This window comes from Haemorhous mexicanus, chromosome 19 (genome assembly GCF_027477595.1).
Source record: "Haemorhous mexicanus isolate bHaeMex1 chromosome 19, bHaeMex1.pri, whole genome shotgun sequence".
Lineage (NCBI taxonomy): Eukaryota > Metazoa > Chordata > Aves > Passeriformes > Fringillidae > Haemorhous > Haemorhous mexicanus.
The window spans coordinates 11,443,002-11,463,039 of record NC_082359.1 but is presented as its reverse complement, the minus strand read 5'-3'; the positions used below and the strand labels follow the sequence as shown (position 1 = coordinate 11,463,039).

Here is a 20,038-nt window from a genome sequence, read left to right as displayed (position 1 = left end):
ACTAATTGAAGTAAATGGGAATTTGGCCTGAGAGAGGACTGCAGGATGCTTTCCTTCAAATTGCAATAACATTAAGTCATCCCTACTGCTGCAAAGCAGATTCACAGCAGAGTTACTGGTCATAATGTGAATTGTCTTTTGCTGTACACAAACACATACGTTTTGTAGCTCAATTTTCAAACAAGATTAATAGTTTTGAGTGGAGCTAAATCAGCATGGAAGAGCACAACATAAAATGCCAGTTGTTGAGCCAAAACACATGAATGCTGACCCGCAATAGGATCTCTTTCAGAGAACGTAGACCAAGTGAGAATATTCTGCTTAATTGTGCCAAATTATGTCATGATTTTTGCAGACTGGCTAATTGCCTAATGGGGCTTATGTTGAGACCACCAAACTCACTGCCTTCATCACCCTGGCTGATTTCAAACCCAAGTCTTCATGAGTGACAAATGGGGGCATTGTTTCTTCCTCCCACAGTACTATTTTATTCCTCTGAAATTACAGTTATTAAAATGTTTCAGCCAATTGAAATCTACTAAGGCATATTAAAATGCTGCAAAAGTGCTGTATCAAAGTGGAAAGGTTTTAAATCTGCAGTTCTGTTATAGGATAATGCAGTTTAAATATAGTAACTATTTTTTCCAGTCAGCTTGCTCTTTGAATTCATGGTATTATGTCAAGGGGGTTTTTTTTACCTCTCTCCCCCTTTAAGAAGCTTATAGCTTAAACAGCAAAATGCAAAAAATATTGAGATGAAACAGCTATACAAACCCAGCAGAGGAATAAGTGATAAAATATGAGTTTGAATGTTGATAATTAAGATAATCTGAGTTTATTCTGAATAATTTTTAGTCCTAGACAGTGTGTGCTCCTGTATCAGCAGCAGGTAGAATTTGACTTCCACAGAGACTGAGAGACTGTGAACACAAAGGTGGTGTTGCTGCTGGGAGATTTCTAGAACTGGATCTCTGCTCCTGCACAAAGCAGCTCCTTGCTGCCTTGGAAGTGTAAAGAGGCAGCGAGACAGAGTCTGGTCTCGGTGACAGTAACTATGAGAGATCACACTTTGGCTTGCTAGATATCTTATTTTATTTCTATATCTTATTCAGAGTCATTTGGTTCCTCTCCGAAGACTCCATTCGAGGATTTGCCACAAAAAAAAATCTCCATTTCCCTGCTTGGAAAAATCTGTGCATCCCATACTGGTGTCAGTAGGAGATTTAGGTGTATGGGAGGGAGAAACATTTTATCAGAACCAACGTCCATCATACATATCTGAAAAAATAATTTCTCCTTATTTTGATGGTGAGTCAGTTCCCTGGAAAAGAAATCAGCTGGACTGTTATTTTAAAAAATGCACAGCAACTTTAGAAATAAAGCACTGGTTGGTGCCCACATGATTTGAATTCTTATCTCATCCTGACCTGATTTTTCCATATAATTATGGTCTAATTCTGATTAATTTGGTAGCTTGCTGCCATTTTTTATCTTTTGTAAATATTCCTTGTAGTCTCCTGGATCTCAGTATTGCTCTCTGTGGATGAGGCTGGGAGCTTCTAGGGGGCTGCATGGCCAAGCAGAGCATTTAGAAAATGGTGGATTGTTGTTTGTAGGGTGTTACAGAACTGCCCCGTGGTTTCTGTCTGTAACAAGGTGAGGGTGTCATGGCTGTGACCATGTTGGGTAGTACCTGCAGAACTTCAAACTGAGAGTGCACTCAATAGTGCAATAGAAAGTTGAATTCCTTTACTGGTGGTCATGGGCCACCAATTCCTGAGCAAAGCAGTTACTCAGGCTGGGTGCAGTAAGACTCTGGTTTAAGTGAATCTGAATTACTTGGTTTTAAAACTTCTTCCATTTTTTAATCTCTTGACCCTTTCAGAGGCATTAATCAAGGTGTTTGTACAACAATTAATATTTCCCTTTTTCCAGAGTTCTTGCACGGTGCCATGGACAGTTCCACCATGGCTTCTGCCATTCCAAGTATTTGCTGAATCACAGGGAGAAGTCACACTCTGACTTTTCAAGATTGAAAGGAAGACATGTAGGTGCACTCCATGTAGGTGAGTAGCAATGATGTAACACTGAACAGCTTTTCTTACTCATGGAGCTGACTCCATTTTCAGGCATTGTTTGAGACTCATGGCACATGACTCCACTTTTCTTAGACTTCTGACACTTTGTGGTATGAGACAAGCTGAAGTTTCTGTGTTTCTGGTGGAGGATTTCCTCCAAACTCATAGGTAGTTATTAGTAATACAGTGAAGTAGCACACTTCAGTTTTCAGACACTGATAAAATTCTTGTATGCCATTAAACCAGCTCCTCTATTGGTTATGGGGTATATTAAATAGAATTTCCAAAATTCTGTTTAATATAAAATTATTTTGAGGTGATTTTTTTTTTCTCTCTGTCATGAAATAAGACAAAAAGAGGGATTGAAACCAAATGCTCTCTTTGGTTTACCAGTTAAAGTCTTCCAGTCTGAACCCTCAGAAATCTGTGTAACCCACAATCCACATGGGTTTTGTTTTTTAAAAGGCAATATTTTTGTGGTAAGGTTAGTGGGTACAATTACAGTCTGTCACCTTTCCCTACCTTTCTAAGGTTTTCACAAATGCTTCCTAACATGGGCTATTCAGGAGGAAAAAAACCTGCTGGACTGCCTTCATCCTCTATTAATGTAACTCTAACCAAACCTGAACATGTTTTTCTTTAGTGGAATAAATGTTATATTGATCTCCTATGCTTCCATTTCCTCACCTCATTTCTACCACTTAATACAATCTGTCTGGGTATTTCACAGAAATGACAGGTTTTCGAAGGGGTTTAAGCTCCCAAATTACCTCTGGTAGGTTTTGGTCACTCACAGAACAGAAATTCTTACAGTTTATCTGTCAGAACTCAATGCTTCCAATAGAAGACATCTGCTTTTTTCTGCTTTTTTATGCATAGATTTATTATATGTCAATGATGTTGCATGTGAACTCAAATTATCCTGACCTACAATTCTTGTTCTATTTCAAGGTTTTGGGTTTCTAAAAGATTGTTTAACTCCTGCGTGGTTTTTTTTCCCCCCAGTTCTGTTAGAAAAAGAAAACCTCCCCTGAGTCATATTTTAAAAATACTGTTAAGCTCTTAAAGCTGCTTCTACTCCCATGTCACAAAGCATTATTGAAAATATATTCATTTTTACCACCTACAATTGCTCAGATGGAGAACTTAAAGAATTCTTTTCTAGTCCCATATTGAAACTCTGCTGGCAGCATTCTTGTTCCTAGAAGTGAGCTACAGTGATTTTCCTGCTCTGTGCAGGTTGGGCTTTTTGTCAGAACAATGCTAGTGAGCTTATAATTTGATATTAATAACATTAACAAACATTATTATTATTAGCAATAATAATAGTGCTGATACTGTGTTTACTGTTACTTGATAAATTATTTGCCTTTGCAGCTTCTAATCAAGGGTCTCGAGCATTTCATAAACCTTAAAGAAATGAAAATTATGTTATAAAATATCCCTGAGAGAACAGGATTGTCATCCCCATTTCACAAAAACGGGAGCTGAGGTTCAAAGTCACAGTCACACAGTCTATGGCAGAACTAGAAATAGAAATGGTCTCCTGGCTCCCAGTCCTCTTTCTTCTCCTGTCACCCTAAATAGTTTCTAGTGTGCTTTTGTAAGACATTTGTCACATGATTTTCAAAAATCGTGTCCTATTTGTTAAGGAAAAGTAAAAAATAATTTTAAAAAATATAAAAGTGATAAAAAAGAGACTGTCTAATTTTGGCAGGAGGTTGCTGAAACGATTTTAGCCATTTTATGGGAGATGCCATCCAAGTTTCATGAGTTAATCCTGACCATAAGTACACCTAAAATAGCTATCTTTGCCTCCAGCTAATCAACAGGCTTACTGCCTAAATAATTTATGTATAACCAACTAGTGGAAACTAGATCTTCTGTGATTTCCCTAGACACATATTCTGCATGTATCATGTATATCCTTGCCTATTTCTGATATTCATTTGAAATTCAGTTGGGACATTTCAGAACCCTTCTGTGCTCCAGCTGTACAGCTCTAAGACAAAGCCAGCTGGAGACATAATACAGGATCTTTGAACTGGGCAAGATAATGTTTAGAATCCAAGTGCATAGTAGATGAAGATTCTGACTTTTTTCTTAACCAACAAAGGATTAAAATTTTAAGAAATACAGTTCTAATTCTAACGCTGGTTTGTGTGGGTAAGCACTTTGTGTTTCTGCCCTACTAATGGCATTTAGTAAAAAAATTCAGTTACTATATAGTGATAAATAAATGCATATAAATTTGTAGTGACCAATATATCAGAGGATGATTAAATAAAATGAAAATTTAAATAATCTAATTTTCTTGCTGGAAATATGAAGAACGTGCAGTACCACACTGTGCTTTTTGGACACATTTGTATAATGTTGCCTTCAACGGAGTAGTGAAAAGAAGCTTGCATTGAAAGAGAAAGCAAAAGCATTATCAGACATTGTCCTGCCATATCTGACTGCAAATTCAAGAATCTATAGCTGAAATGGAAGGTGCAGTACAAATTGTCCATCTGGGGTTCATAGCTTTTATCCAGAATTCCTAACTGGAAAACACATTCTGTCTCTTGTGGATGGTAACTGCTAAAAGACAATTTCTGCTCCTGTCTGCTCCGGGTGCCAGGAATGCTGCACACTGTTTACTGTTCTTGTTGAGACTTGCTGCAAAATTAGGGCCACGTTGTAGCTTCAGTCAGCCATGCAGGAGGGGGAGGAGGAGCACCAGGTACTCCAGGAATAATTTAGGTGTGGCAGCCAGAAATTCTGCAGCACTGAAAGAACACAACCAGCATTCTTGCTACTCCACTCCTGGCTGCTGCTGCCTTCACATGGGGAGTTGTGGCAGCACTGAACTGGAACAACACTTGTGGAGCTCTTTGTACCCATGCAAAGGGAGGGAGAGGCATTTGTTGTTCCAAATCACATCATTTTCCTGCCCCTCTGCCTCCCCAGTCCAAAAATGCACTTTCCTTCTCACAGCAAACAATGTCACTGTGCTGCTCTGTCCTGGGGTTACCTGGGACAGAGTTAATTTAATTTTCCTGCCAGTGTCTCCTGTAGATAGGTGTGACTGAGGGGCTGTGTGGTGTTTGGCTGCCTGCTGGCTTAAACCACCTCCTATTCCTGTCTTTGCATATTTCATCTCTGCACACTTGGAATTCCTTCAGGCTTGAGCCTCGGGGCAGTGTGTAGAGTTCATGTACCATTCCCAAGTGTGGATCTTGATTACTCTGCAGGTACAAGAGTCTGCTCATTTCAAATGTCACAGAAAAAAGCTAAGAAGAAAGACAAATGAAAATCTCATTGAGAATGGTGAAGACATGAATTGTTTCTGGCCTGTGTTCACACAGCACCTGTTTATGACAACTGTGGGGAGGGATAAGTGGATTTACTAATTCATATTTGCTGTGCAGAATTCCATGGTGCTCTGCAAAACTGGGAGATCTCCTCTGATTAAACTGACTTTTAAAGGCAAGCACCACTTTGAAAAAAAAATGTCCAATCACCAAGCTGTGGGAATCTGGCAGGTATTCTTTCAAAGCCTAGGGATGCTCATCTTCTATAAGAAAACTGGAGCATTCAGTATTCTGATATGTTGAGAACATTTTTGAGTGGTTTTGTGATACCTGTTAAGGCCTCAAAATACTGGAACTGGGGGCATTTTATAGCCATTTTATGCTGGCTGTGATGTGCTGCAGCCATGAACAGCTTCTGTTGCTTTTATGTTTCTTTCTGTACAGACATTTGGCTGATGAGAAAGAGATGTCTTTCCATGTGGCATGGGATGCATGCAGCTCATCTCAACTCCTACTAAATGTGATGTCCAATTTTTTTTTAATCTCCTATCCATTAACAATTTTTGCTTGAAAAACTGTGGTTGCCATTGGAAACCATGACTTGCCAATTGATCCTTTTGTTTGATCCTGGCTGACACAAGACTGGGTTTTGTTACTCTTTCTGTACATCTTGATTTCTTCTGAATCATCCAAACCAGAGGCCTGAAGGCCATTATACACCAAAGCAGTACCAGTAGTTTATTTTTTTTTACTGTTTTGGCTCAAAGAAGCATCAATTCAATTACTCTGATTGGGAAAGAGGCTCAGTTAAACTCATTCTCACATCAATTCCATGAGAGGACGTTCTCCTTCTAAGGGCAATGAGATAAAAAGCAGAAATTGAAGGGGGTTTTGGGTTGTTTTTTTTTTTTTTTTTTTTTTTTGAGGAAGAGATTTTAAAAATCTCAGGCTATAAATTCACCGTGACAGTGATAATATGTGTCAGATTTTGGGATGGGTTGGCTTTGTGTCAGTCACACTCCGTACGCTGGACCATGTGTTGGCTCCGTGAACCTTTTTTACTTTATGCTGCCATAAGCTTTATATGTCTGTCCTCTCACAAGCTGAATAAATGTCATGTAGGACATTCTGTCCCATCTGTCACAAGTGCTATTGTGTGTCTGGATCCATATTGGATTAGTATTGATGAGAGATCTCAGGTACTTTATACAAAATGTGTATTTAGGAGGATGGATAGAAAGTACAGATATGAAAAGAGACCTCTTTTGGAAATAGCTGCTTTAAAGAAGTCTGTTCAAACATATTTAGGAAGATCATTTTCTTATTCCAGAGATGTTTAGGAGAGGTTTGACATTTTTATTAGTAATTGTTTATTTTTTGATGTGTAAACCAGCTGTTGTGGCTTTCACATGACTAACTATGCAAGAATCTGAGGGAAAATTTCCTAATAAATACTTCCAGAAAATTCTAGAAAAAGCTGTTCCAGACATAGAAATGCCTCAATGTCAGCTCCTCCCAGACTAAAAAGTAAGATGCAAGATAGGCAAGACAGGAATCTCCCTTTTCTGAAGGCGTAGAGTTTCCACATTTAGCTCTGGAGTTTCATGGCCTTCCACCTGCCACTGGTGAGCCATTTGTTGGCTTGCAGGGCAGTGTCATTTCAGAAAGAAATTCCACTTGAAATGGAGAAAGTGGCCATTTTTGTGAGGCATAGATTCAGTTACTTACATGACAGCTGCTTGCAGAAGTAAGCCAAGCACTTAAGAGAATGATTTTAAAGAGGCAGACATTCTCAACAAACCACTCAGCCTTCTTTTAGCTAGATTCACACAGAAACAACAAACAATTAATTGAGGCCAAAATACATGCCATGCTGAGTTTGCATTAGCTGGAAGGTTTGGAAATAATTAAGAGCAAAACTGTTAATACTCCATTTAAATAGCTGCTGCCTATCTGTCCACTCTGAAAGCCCAATCTGTTGTGTTCAATCAGCTTTCAGCTGCTACTTGCCAGCAGCTTAATTCCCCAGTCTTGTCTCTGTGCTGTGCTTGTGCATTCCACTACCTGCTAAGTTAAACCCTGCTGTCCTGGTGCTGCATGGAGATTTCCAGTGCTATTCCAACCATCCACACTGGGTCAGAATATATCCCAAACCTGGGGTCTGGGTGTCCACAGCAGCATGCCTGCTTCCAGTGGAGCACCACATGGGGAAAGGGGAGAGGCAGCTGTGTGCTTTAGCTCCCAGGATTAGGGCTGTGCTCATTCATACCATTCTCTGCAGTTTGGACAAGCTGTTGACCTGCAATATTTCCACCTCTTTTTTAAAGTGATCCAGTGCAGAGTAAGTTGCTCCTCCAAGCTGCTGTTAACCACGGCCACACTGCAGGTTGATAACATTATCTCAGTTTTCCTACATCTCTTTGCACTTGTGTTGCACATTCAATACTTTGGCTGATCATTTATATTACAAGAGGATTAAAAGGAAATTAATAATTGTACTTCTTCATGTTTAGCTTGTGCAAGGTTCTGTGCAAACTGAGAATGAGGCTACAGGAGAGTCTCTTCTTAGTGACTCTGACAGTTCTGAAGCTGTGTGGAGAGTGTGGAAATACAGTGCAGTGAGAGCTGTTTGCTGCTGAAGAGGCATTTTAAGCCTCAAACCTGTACCACCAGTTCTTTGCTGAGAAATGTGTATGAAAAATGACAAAGTTCATTGCACAGGCATTTGGAAGGAACTAAAGAGCAATCCATTGACCTTTGCAGATTAAGTAATGCATACTGTCACAAGGAAGTGCTATTTGAGCACCAAACAGCAAATGTACACACTTATCCTTCATTAACCCCTCCCTGGAGGCAGTCAGGATTTCCTGATCCCAACGTGGTTTGTGGTCTTGGCATCTGGGGTGGTTCCAGTGGGCACCCCAGATCTCTGAGCCTGTCAGAGGGTGCTTGGTGCTTCTTGTGCCTGAAAGTGTTCCCAGGCAGCAAGAGGGAGGAGGGCCACAGGATGGGTGTGCAGGTGCAGTACTGAAGGCTCTGTGCTCGGCTCGTGGGTCCAACAGAGGCCTCAGTGCCTGGCTCTGAGTGCCTCACTTTTCACTGAATAAATGGGACTGAAATGTTTGCATAATACACAGAGAAACTTCCACTTGAAGGCAGCAGCAAAGAGCAGTTTTGCTGCTTTGGCAGAACATTTATATTACAGAAAGAGGACATGAATGAAAATGAACCATGTGTATAATTCAATGTTTGAGTGGAATAGAAGTTAAATATGTTATTTTTTTCTTTTATAATTTGTTAGCTCATTTATTTAATTTATGAGAAAAAAATTACAGATTTTTTTTTCCTGGAGAATGAAATACTCTGTTCAAGTACAAATGAATATGTCACATTGTTACATGATTTGCAAGAAGGTGAATTAGTGTGTCTCTCCTTCTCCAGCCTTTCTTCCACTTTTTCAATTCTACAGGAAGATTATTTTCAGATTCATTGTGTTGCTTTTTCTTTATGTGTCTTGTTGCACACTGAAATAAATTTGCCACGCTCTTGCTAACATAGTGTTTTTAAAACTACTTTTATTTATAAATTCTTGGTACAACATTACACAGTCTCAAAAATTAAATCAGTGAAATAGAAGAAAAATTCTGTTCATCAGTCTTAGCATTTGAACTCATAATTGTGTGTCAGATGTGGAAAAAAAAATTGGAGCTCTCCAGAGCCCCTGGACAAGAGAAGTCACTTTAACAGGACATTGAGATAATTTATCTGGCTGACTCAGAAAAAATTCTAGATAAGGCTGAAATTTGGAGAGGCTGAGCACATCCAGTATTAGCCTTTGGATTATCAAGAAGAAATCCAGCAACTGGCATGTGAATATGTTAATGCTGTAGATTCTAGCATGGAAACAGGAAACTGTATTTATGAGGCAAAAATATATCAGAGATTAATTCAGTTCTATATATAATATCTACATTTTACAGATACAAAATCTTTGCCAAAATATGCATAATTTGCAAGTACACTGAAGTTAGAAAATGCCAGAATAAAGGTTGCCTTTCCATGCATATCTTTAATTACAAGATTCCTGGCTTCTTTTTCTAACACTGAAATTTTCTAATTTCACTGCGTGCTTGATTTTGAAGTCCTAATATTTTCTCTTTTAAATAAAGACTTAGGGATGCATTTCCCCAGGTTTAAAAGAAAACAGCAGATTTGGAAAACAACATATTCCATCCTTGTACCAGCATCAGACTGCAATCTCTGTGTGTGATCCCAGGAGCCTCCTGAGTGGATTTCCCCAATGCTGGTGTGGTGCTGGAGCCTGAGCAATGGTCCCATGTGTCTTTTGCCATGTGACACAAAGCTACAGGTGTCAGCAAGAGAACTGCAAGGTGAGGCAGCACCTCAGCAGAGTTTTAAATTAGTTACTTATTATTGCTGTCATAATTTTCATTATAGTCATTATTGTGCAACCATTTCCAGCCTCCTTGGAGCAGCCCCGTGAATTTCCTGTGTGCACGGTCACTTCTGCCCAAGCAAATGAATGCAGAATGTTGATTTCTGATTTGCTCACATTTTAAATCTCTTTGCACTCAGTTTTCTGCAGCCGTGAGGGACAGCACATAGAGCTACAGCCTGCAAATCCAGGGCCATGTGCTCAGGAGGGTCCCACTTGAAGCTGATTTTTTCCCCTTGTGCTGTTAAGTCAGAGTAGTCACAATGACAGCACAGAAGTTGATAATGATTTATCACACATCCAGTGCACTGAATCATTATGCCTTGTCTGCCTCTTTCTGCTGTGGATTGAAGAGTTTTGATCAATAGTGACAGCATGCAAAGTCTCATAAGATTTGTTCATTTCCTCGCATCTCTTTCCATGCTTTAGTATTTTATGTGTATAACCAAGGGGGCAATATTTCAAATCTCTCTCTGTGCAATACAGAAAAGCCCCAAAACTAGTGCTTACCTCTGCTGCCCTGAAAAGGCTGTGCATTCCCAAATTCCAAATTGTCACAGAAGAGGAGGGTTGAGGACTCAGGAGCCTGACTCCAATGAGAGAGCTTAGAGGTAGAAAAACAACCTACCTATGAAGACTCAGCCAGGGTGGGAGAGGGTTAAATATCTATTTTATATTGCTTTTTTACTTGATTAATTTAAACCAGGACTATACACCTGGTACTGAAACTGCAAACTGAAAGTTCTCTGTGAGATCTGGAAACAGCAACAGGCTTGCTTCCATAAATAATACTGAAAGTTAAACAGTGATTTCACAAGGTCCAGGACGTAGTATAAATAAGAAAGCAGAAATATCCAAGAAATCCTAAGTTAACAAATGTTTTGTTTTAAACATTATATGCTTTTCTTAATCTCTGAAAATTATCTTCACAGTAGACACTAAACTGAGAGAAATAAAAAAGAAAAATTTTCTCTGACTTAAGCAAGATATTTTGTGACACTGAAAGAAGGGTTTGTTCTGAAGCTTTTCAGTGCTAATCCAAAAGCTCACAGACCTGGTGAGAAGTGAAAAAGCAATGAAATACTCTATTAATGGCACCAAGCTTGTGTCAAAAAGTCTCAGATGCCGTGTGCTGACACCAAATATCACAGCATTCAGCACCTGCAGGAGATTGGATTAGTGCAATGCTTGGAATTGAACCATCCCAAGGGGTTCTTAGGCATGTTTGGCCAAATTCAGCCAGGAGGTAACTGCATGGATTTGACTGGATTCATACCCAGTATAAATCACTCTTTTTTAAAGAGAAATTTAGTCTTTTTTGTTGTGGCCAAAATGTAATGCTCAGGTTAAAGCTGGGCGTCTATACAAAAGTTATGACTCCTGTTTTTAAAGAAATAATTTAAAATGTCATCCAGTTATTTCAGGTAAGCACAGGTACTACTTCAGATCAGTGATTCTGCTGCTTTCATTTTTGGCTCCTAGACCAAACTGGGTTGCTGAAAAGTGAAAAGGAGGGAAATGGGAGAAGTTCTGTGAAATTTTTTCCACTTACAGCATAACCACTTGCTGTTTCTACGTCCCCATTGTCCTCAGGCCACCCCATTCTAGATTCAGGACCTGTTTCAGTCACAAGTGTTCCTGTTCTGTCTAAAGCATCATCTCTGTCTGGTATTTATTACATAGTCCAGTGGACTGAACGACCTGTGAGCGGGACAGATGCCAGAGGAAAACAAGCACAGGCTGGGGGCAGCCAAAAACCTGCTGACATTGAGTCATTGAGAAGCTCTGAGGGGTATGGTCCTGCTTTGCTTTATTTATGCTTTTTTCTATCTGTGTTTTTTGAAAACCACAAACTCTACTCTGGAAAATACATATTTTGGCTTTGTACAGGTTGCTAAATTCTGTTCAGCCCACTCAGCAGTATATTAACTTCTGCCACATGATTTGGTTTTTCTCTTACGGTCTCCATGGGAAAAAAAAAGGTGTTGGAACTGTAGTTCTTGTTGTCTGATGTTTAGGTTTATTATTTCTGTGTTTGCATGTAAATGAGGGAAAGGGAAAAGTAGCCTTGAGCTCCTGGCAAGTTCAGGAAAGCTGGTGCTTGTACAGAGCTGAACTGTGGCAGTGGGCAACCATTCTGTATCAAAGGGAAGGATTATCCTTATCCTGTCTCAGAGCAGTGGGGAGGCATTTCAGCACCATTACAATAATTTCTGTATCTCAGGAGGCTCAGAGTTGCTGTAGCAACCTTTTGCTAGATAGGAATTTGGCTGGTGAAGCCCCACAGGAATCTGCTCCCACTCTTGCCTAACCTCTCACATCACCAGTCTCAGCTGCCAGGGAGAAGCCCCAGCTGTGAATCAGGCAGGGTGAGGGACCCCTTTCCACAAGTTCCTCACAGAACTTTCCCCTAATTCCTGCTTTTTGACATTTTTTCCATGAAGAAGAGCTTTGCTCTGTGTGCAGAGTTCTCTGCCTGAACCTGAATTGTGAAAGTGGTCATAGTAAAGTTGGTGCACACAAACAAGCCCTTGTTCATGTGCTTGCAGATGCAGACAGTGAAGATGCAAAAGCAGGGAGTGCGGATCGGTGTGGGAAGCTTGACTGGGAGGCAGCAGGAGTTGTGGTGACACAAAAGAAGTATAATAAAGTCACTGAGGGGATCAGGCAGATGGAACAGACTTGAGTAGGAAGGAATACAGACAAGGTCCCCAAAGCCTGTTACTTAGATTTGAATAAAAAATGAAGTGTGAAGTTGGTCAGAGCATGAGGGGATGCATCACTCCTAAACCAGTTCCTTCAGAAGTGTGAAGTAGTTTCTGGAGTAATGAAAGACAGGTTTTTGGCCTTCTAGACTGATGTATGGTTGAGAATAATATTTGAAGGTTTTATTTATAGATCATTTTGGCCAGTGGTTATCGAGAAAAGACAGTCCATGTTTTGGACTCTTGCCTCCTATTTCTAATTCTACAGGTGATTGACATTGTCAAACCAAGGGCCTGGGTGCTGCTTTCTGTCATAACTCTTGGTGGAGGACATGGCATAACTGTTGTTTCCCTTTTATAAATGGTGTAATGGTTATTACTGTAGAATCAGGACACACAGGGCCAGTTCCTTCCCTTGTTTCCTGTTCCTACTCCCAGATCTGCTTCTGTAAGTCATTATTAGTCTGCTTAGACGAAAATACCAGTCATGGAGCAGTTACCAAAATTAGGGGTAAGTTAAATTAATGTGCAAATGAGTTGGGGAGCTCAGGGGCTGAGGAGCCAACCCACACTCCTTTTTGCCAGCTGTGGTGCAGGGCTGCTGCTCTGAGGAGCAGAAAGCTGAGGAACTTCAGTGCAAGGCTGTCCAGCAAGGATCACCAAAGGGAGCTGTGGAGAACTCCAGCTATAGCTCTTGCTATACCAGAGATGCACCAGCTTAACAAAAAAAATCCCGAGTCTGTGGGGTTAAACCAGGTTGAATCCCTAATGCTAATGCAAGATTTAACTCTTCCAGATACTATTTTAAGTTGTCCAGGCAGTCACTAAACACAACCAACTGTGAAAAAGACAGTCAAAAAATGTTTGGTTTGTGTATGTGATGGTTCTCACTGGTTTAAAGCCCAGGTAAAGCAGGGCGAATTCCAGGAAAAGAATCTCTGTTTGTTTGGGGCTTTTTAAACCAAATACCTTCCAGTGTGAAGCACTTTTTAATTATGCAGAGAAGGAGAAGATCCATCCTGGCAGGTTTCTTGGGCTGCAGGGAGCTGCTGGGCCTCAGACAGAAATGGGCCCATGTATGGTTATAGTCAGAAAGTGTCGCTGAGTGGCAGCGAGGAAGGCAAGTGGGCTTTGGAGAGCTGACTGATCTCTGAGCTCTAGCAGAGGAATCAAAACTGAATATGGACTGTGCCCTAGTTAGGCTTGTTCTAACTCCCCAAAGCTGTGTGTCACTCCATGCAATTTGGGCTGCAGCCTGAGCTCTGTTTCGGGGGTGTTGTATGTATGTTTTTTACTGTATATTTTTAAAAGAGCACCCAGTTCTGAGGAATCTATTCCCAGCTAAAGCACACAAGCACAAGAAAGGTCAGAGAGAGGCATCTCTAGCTTTGGTAAATAAACAAATCTCTTCTCTGTGGCTGGGATGTTGTATTAATAGCAGTAGATTTGGTTTCGCATTGTGGAGCTCCTCCTGTTTCATTGCTATTGAAGATAAGAGAACACAAAATGTTCTGTCACCCTCCCTATGAGAAAACAAGCCAACAGGCAGAGACTATTATATTTAAAGATATTACTGAGGCAAAGACTCAGAGCACACAAACACCCAGGTTTATATTCAGTAACTACTGGATACCATCACTGGCACACCAGTAACTCAGCCTTAGTTAATGCCTTGCATGAAAGAGTTTGCAAGACAAAGTCACTGCATGAGAAATAAACTAAAAATAAGGGTTGAGCCTTAAGCAGATGGAAAGGCTGAGCCTTATTTTTTTTCCCTTTTTCACTTTTCTTAGTGATTCAGTTGCAGCAAAAAATTTCACAGGTCTTCTCTGCTTCTTAACCTGTGCACCCACCAGGCTGCTGCAGTCAGGTTTACTTCAGCTGGTAACCTGGAATTGTTCCTTTGTCACAGGACACCAGGACTGAACAAGTTTTTCTAAGAAGTTCCTCAAAGAAAGACTTCTTGTGAAATTGTAAAACCCCCTAACTTGGCAGCAAGCATGTGTAAAATAAATTAACAGAGCTGTACCCTAGAGCTTCCCTACATGAGTTCTTTGGGAATAATTAATTCTAAAATTTTACATGTAGAATATTTTACTTGGGAATATGCACCTCCAGGGTGGAGGGCAGACTTAGCCTAGTGGGGAAGAACTGTGATGGGAAAAAATGAAGCATTTATCCTCAACTAGTTGACATATATGCCAAACCATTGTTTCTCTAACACTGGTCACTGTTACACGAGTTAATCCATGCTCAAAGTGTACTTCTTGTCCTTAGTGGCACCATTGCTCCAGTTGGGCATCAGTCCAAGAAGGAGACAGTTTTCTCCTCTGCAAATAAGCATCTTCTGTTGGAGAGCAGATTGCTGGAGATAAGTAAAAATAAACATGAAGCAAATCAGATAATTCTCCTCTCAACAGTAATTTTCCTTGTCCTTGAAATGTCCTCAGCTACAGGTTTATTTGTTTCCCTGATGCTCAGGTAGAGAGTCTGTTCAGAGGGGAGTTATTCTGCATGCAGGAGGCGTTTTGGAAAACTGCACCTACATAGATTCATAAACAAACCAAATGACTCAACAGAAAGAAGTTACATGCAGTGAGATTTTTTCCTCTAGGGGTATTTTTAGAGAAAGAAAATAAAAATATTGGCAGAAGATAGACACTGAAATCATCAAAATTGTTCTCTCTCCAGTCTGACCAGTCTGGAATTTAATTTATGTGCTTGTTGTGGCCCCCTGGTAGCAGTCCACCTTTCTGTGTTGTGGCAAAAACAATCTCAGCTGAGGTTAAGATGCTGCTTACATGTGTTTGTAAGTGAATATCACTTCCCATCTGCTGCACTCACTGCATTTTACATAAAAAAGGGATTAATTATTTCTTCTAGATCAGCACATATGCAAATTCCTCTAAAAAATTCAAAAGAAATTCTGGGCAGAGACAATGGACTTCTTTGACAGCTACTGATGAGTCTTTAAGATGATTATAAATGTTCAGAGAAAGTAACAATTTCTGTAGTTAGGAATAAAAAAAAAGGTAATTGTTCCATATTGTAGCTTCCTTACCATTTGAGAACAACGCCAAATTTAATTCTGCCATCACAGGAATTTCTGGCTGCGGTACATGTGAGAAAAGATTTCCATTTTGAGCATGAAATTTCTTTTAACTGTGATTTTCTGATACAACATATGCCATAGAAATGAGGAAAAAATCCCTGCAGTTTGTGTGAGGGCCTTCTGATCCTTTGGAAGGATTCTGTGTGCCTCAGTGTGTTAGTGCTTGAAAGGATTTAATCCAGATGGTTTTGGAAAGAAATGAGTTTTATTTGTACCTGATACCAATAAGATTTTCTTTTTCAAACAGATTTAAGTGTCATAAGGGCTGTGCTGTGAATAAGGGATTCTATATAAAATTAAAATCTTTGCATGCAACATTTTTCAATTAATTACATCATAAGCTGCTAAAATGGAAATATTTATTTTTGTTTTAAGTGATATCATTGTGGAATTTCAAAGCCACATGTAACCACTACATTTATATAAGGACCACTGAAAAAGTAGTGCTAGAAACTGAGAGCATCAATTTGAATCATCCCAATAATATCATGTTTTTGAAAGGTGAGAGATATTAAACACCCAATATATGAGAATAATAAGGAAATAAATTATTTTATACTTTCAGTATTGATCCAGTTTTTTGGCTTTCTAAAAATGAATTTGTGTACAGGGCGTGTGCAGCTGAACTTTTGGGTAGTGATTTTGGCAGATTGAACCCAATATGAAGATCTTAAATCTGTTTGAACAGCATCTGAATTTCCCTTCAAGGTGCATTAAAAGGCATCAAGCAGCCCCCAATTGCATGAGCAATATCATAATTGCTGTTCTGCTTGGCAAGGTCATCACCTGGTTCCTGATTATATGCTAATGGCAACAAATTAAGATACTTCAAGACAATGAATGTCCAACAACATTATTTTAGTATTCCACGTGCCTGAAAAATTTATGTTTTCTTTCAAGAATGAATCCTGTTCCCTGAAATGCAGCTGGAGAACGAGGGCAGCTCAGGCCACCCCAGGCCCCAGGAGATTGATAGTGCTGGCAGCTGAGGATCTAATTATGGATTATTTGGGTCGCACTCTTTTATCCCAGGTAGGTGTGACTTGATTGACTCAAAAGAGGTTAGTTCATCCCGTGCACAGGGGTTATACTGAGAGCAGGAGGGAATTATTCCCCTAGAAATTGTCATCCTGTTGATCTTAAGGAGAGTCTAACCATTCCTGTAAGCAGACATCTTGATTTTATATGGCGTTTTTATGCATATCTTAATGATATTGCAGAAACTGCTGGCAATGAGGTGTGTTATTATTACATTTGCATTAGTTATGTGTGTTTTTAATAAAGCTCAGGATGAAAGCATTTACTCAGAAAAATACTGTTAGGAATGTTTCCTTTACAACTTCTCTCTCACTTTGGCAAAGGCAAAGCCCAAACCAGACTGACACAGTCTGCAATCCTTAAACTGACCATAAACAAGACACATGGCAATGTAGAGTTTATTGCATATTTTAAATTTTCATTGCTTAAGAGATTGAAAAATATTGTCTACTTGAATTACATAATAGCCCACAACTGGATTGCAGTATTTTGATGTTTTCCACAGTTTCTTGCATAAGCATTTTTAAAATCTCCCCGTTCTTGTATTTTACCTCATATTACCGATCAATACACAGAACATGTTCAGTGTGTCTGGGAGTTATTGTGGCATTAAATAAAAGTCATGAAGTCAGTGTAAATGATGGGGTGCACTAATTAGGGCAGTCTGATTTCCCTTTGTTTGTTCCAAATTCCTGTGGAGGAGCTCAGGAGGGATCTGTCCAAGACATTACATCAGGAAAGAGGCTCAGTCTGATTTATCCATCGTGTAGGCGACACATTTCCAGAACTATATGTTCCACTTTAACAGATGCATACGTTCTCAGAGGGGAGGACAATGAGGTGATGCAGGGAAAAGCATTCCCTGGAAAATCAAAAGCCCAGGTGATCATTCTGTATCTTGGTATTTCATTTTCTGAGACTCACACGAAGGAGAGGAGCACGACCCTGCTGCCAGAGTAACCAGAAGTTATGAGTATTAATTTCCTGCCTTCCCAGCACTGATTGCCTGGTAGGCATTTCTTAAGTGATAAAACTCTGTCTTGTTTTCTGCTGTTTAACTTTGTGATCACTCAACATCCATTAGGGGAGCAGGTTTTGATGAAGGGAAAATTTCACCTTGGCTTGGGAGCTTTTTAATAAAACAGTTGTTATTTTTCTAATTTGTCTTCATACTGTCCCTGAAGCACATTGAGGACAACAGGGACTGCAGCCAGAGGTGCAGCTCTGCAGAAATTGGGGGTTTTTTTGAGTGAGAGGATAGTTTAAGAAGCTCCAGCCCTTGTTCTTCATGTTCCTTTCCCCCAGCTCCTCACCTGCAGCTCTCCACCCCTTCAGTTGTGCTCTCAGTTGTTTTGTGGCCATAAACTGAACAACTGAGTTAATAATCGTCTTTCACCAAGAGATTGTGATAAGCCTGACTGTGCAGTCCCAGTCCCACAGAGTTGTGCCAGCACCTCTGAAAAAAATATTGTCACCATAATTCCAGCTGGTTAGGCTCTGTTGTGCCACAGAGCAGGACAATCCCACCTCTTCTCTTGGGTTTTCCTCCTGACTGTTCATGGAATGTGTTGGTGTGTGCCAAGGAACAACTTCAGCTGAAAGCAGAGTTCTCACCACCATTTTACTGGAGGGATTCTTGTTTTGAGCAAGCTTTGGCTGAAGTTCCACACTTCTATGCAGCACCCTGCAACTTAAGAAGCTCCATCCAATTTTTATTTTGGCTTCCTTTTAGATTCCAGGTGCAAATTATTGCTGGGGTTAATCTCCTGGAAACCCACATCCTCCTTGCATTCAGGGAGCAACCACAGTGTGTGCAGTGAGAGGGCAGGCCTAACCCATGCTCACTTAATGTGTTCTTTTCCTCCAGCCAATAATCACCCCCAACTTAATTAGCTAATGTTGTGTTTGGGGATTCAATATTTATGCACCAGGGAAGCCACAACATTACAAACCTCTCTGTTGAATGCCCTTTTATAAAAACTGGATGTACCCATATGGATTGTTTCAAATAAAGATAAATTGCATTAGCACTGTTTGTTTGCAGGTGAAATTGGCTCTGATGCAGCTGTTGTATCAAAGAAATTTCCTTTATTATGAAACTCCAGTATTCATGTCTCTCCTTGTGGGATATAATACTGGAAACATTGCTGAGCCTGTGATGAGGAGTTCATCTGATTCCAAATGAACTACTCGGTAACAGGCTGTACATGGTGTAAGGAGAACTTCTCCATCAAAGCATTTTGATTTGGTTTTAATTTTTTGTATTGACTAAAGAACCTGGGCTTTTCATGAGAAAATTTAGACTTCCCAAAAGTCTAAATTTTCTCATGAAAATTTTGACTTTGTATTCTAAAGTTGTGGGGGTTTTTTAAACATAACTTTTTAAAAATGAAATTATAGGACTATTTAATTATCTTTCTTTCTCTCGACACTGAATTTCTCATGGCGGAAAATGTTTTTATTCCCCTGTTGTGTATGCTTGTATCAACAAAAGTTTTTAAGGCCAAATTTATCAGACTAAATAGGAGCCTTCACCATTGACTGGGTTATTCATTAACTGAGGTCACCCTGGAGTTGTTCTCATATGTAAAAGCAAGATTTAGTGCTTAGAGATAAATCTGCTGCTCTTCTATTTGAGGGCTAATCCAGCCAATTCCAGCACACTGAGGAGGAGACAGACAAGCAGAAGCAGCAGCTTTGTCCAGAGCTGCCTGGGGCAATAAACCAGAAACCCACACTCTCCCATCCCTTACCATGCTCCAAGCCAGCCAGTTTTTCTCTGGCAGCTCTTTCACATTTATTCATCTTTGCAATTTTTGAAGACAACATTGAACAATATTCCAATAATATAATACAATACTAAAAATAGCTTCATTTCCTCTAAGAAAAAATAGAATTCCCAGTTATTTCAGTGTCAGGTTATATAATCAATATTTCAGCTACAGGACAAAGTAGACACTTGTTAACAACTGAAATGTACAAAGAATGAGCCCACAAATTCCAGGTTGTATTCTGATTTCTAAGTGAGACCCAACCTTGTGTGCACACTTGCACACAGGGCTTCTCCTGATCTTATCTCTCTGGCATTCCAAAAAAATCTCAGGGTAGGAGAAAAATCTCACATTTCATTTTGTTGACTCCATTAGCTCCATGAAGGAGTTGTGATGCTTTTTATGTTTGAAATTCCTCTTTGCAATATAATTAAAAGCTCCTTCAGGAATTGCCTTTATCTCTGTCTGTATCATGTTTGTTTAGTTTTTATCTGTTCTGACCTTTCCATTACACTTTTCAATGAATTCTCACATCTCAAATGTCCAGAGATTTCTCTCCTGAATTGCTTTTCAGGCAGTGGC

At 39.8% G+C, this 20,038-nt stretch overlaps 1 long non-coding RNA gene across 3 annotated transcripts in view; it reads left to right on the top strand.

The window, feature by feature from the left end:
• LOC132336263 (uncharacterized) overlaps positions 1 to 20,038 on the top strand; it is a 48,030-nt gene that overhangs the window by 3,260 nt on the left and 24,732 nt on the right. For 2 of the 3 annotated variants that reach the window (XR_009488834.1, XR_009488835.1), the window contains exons 1-3: positions 9,558 to 9,765; positions 11,514 to 11,622; positions 16,548 to 16,679. This is a non-coding gene — a long non-coding RNA (uncharacterized LOC132336263). Of the gene's footprint in view, positions 1 to 1,935; positions 2,067 to 9,557; positions 9,766 to 11,513; positions 11,623 to 16,547; positions 16,680 to 20,038 lie in introns of those variants that run through there. The other variant, XR_009488836.1, reaches the window with a different exon arrangement.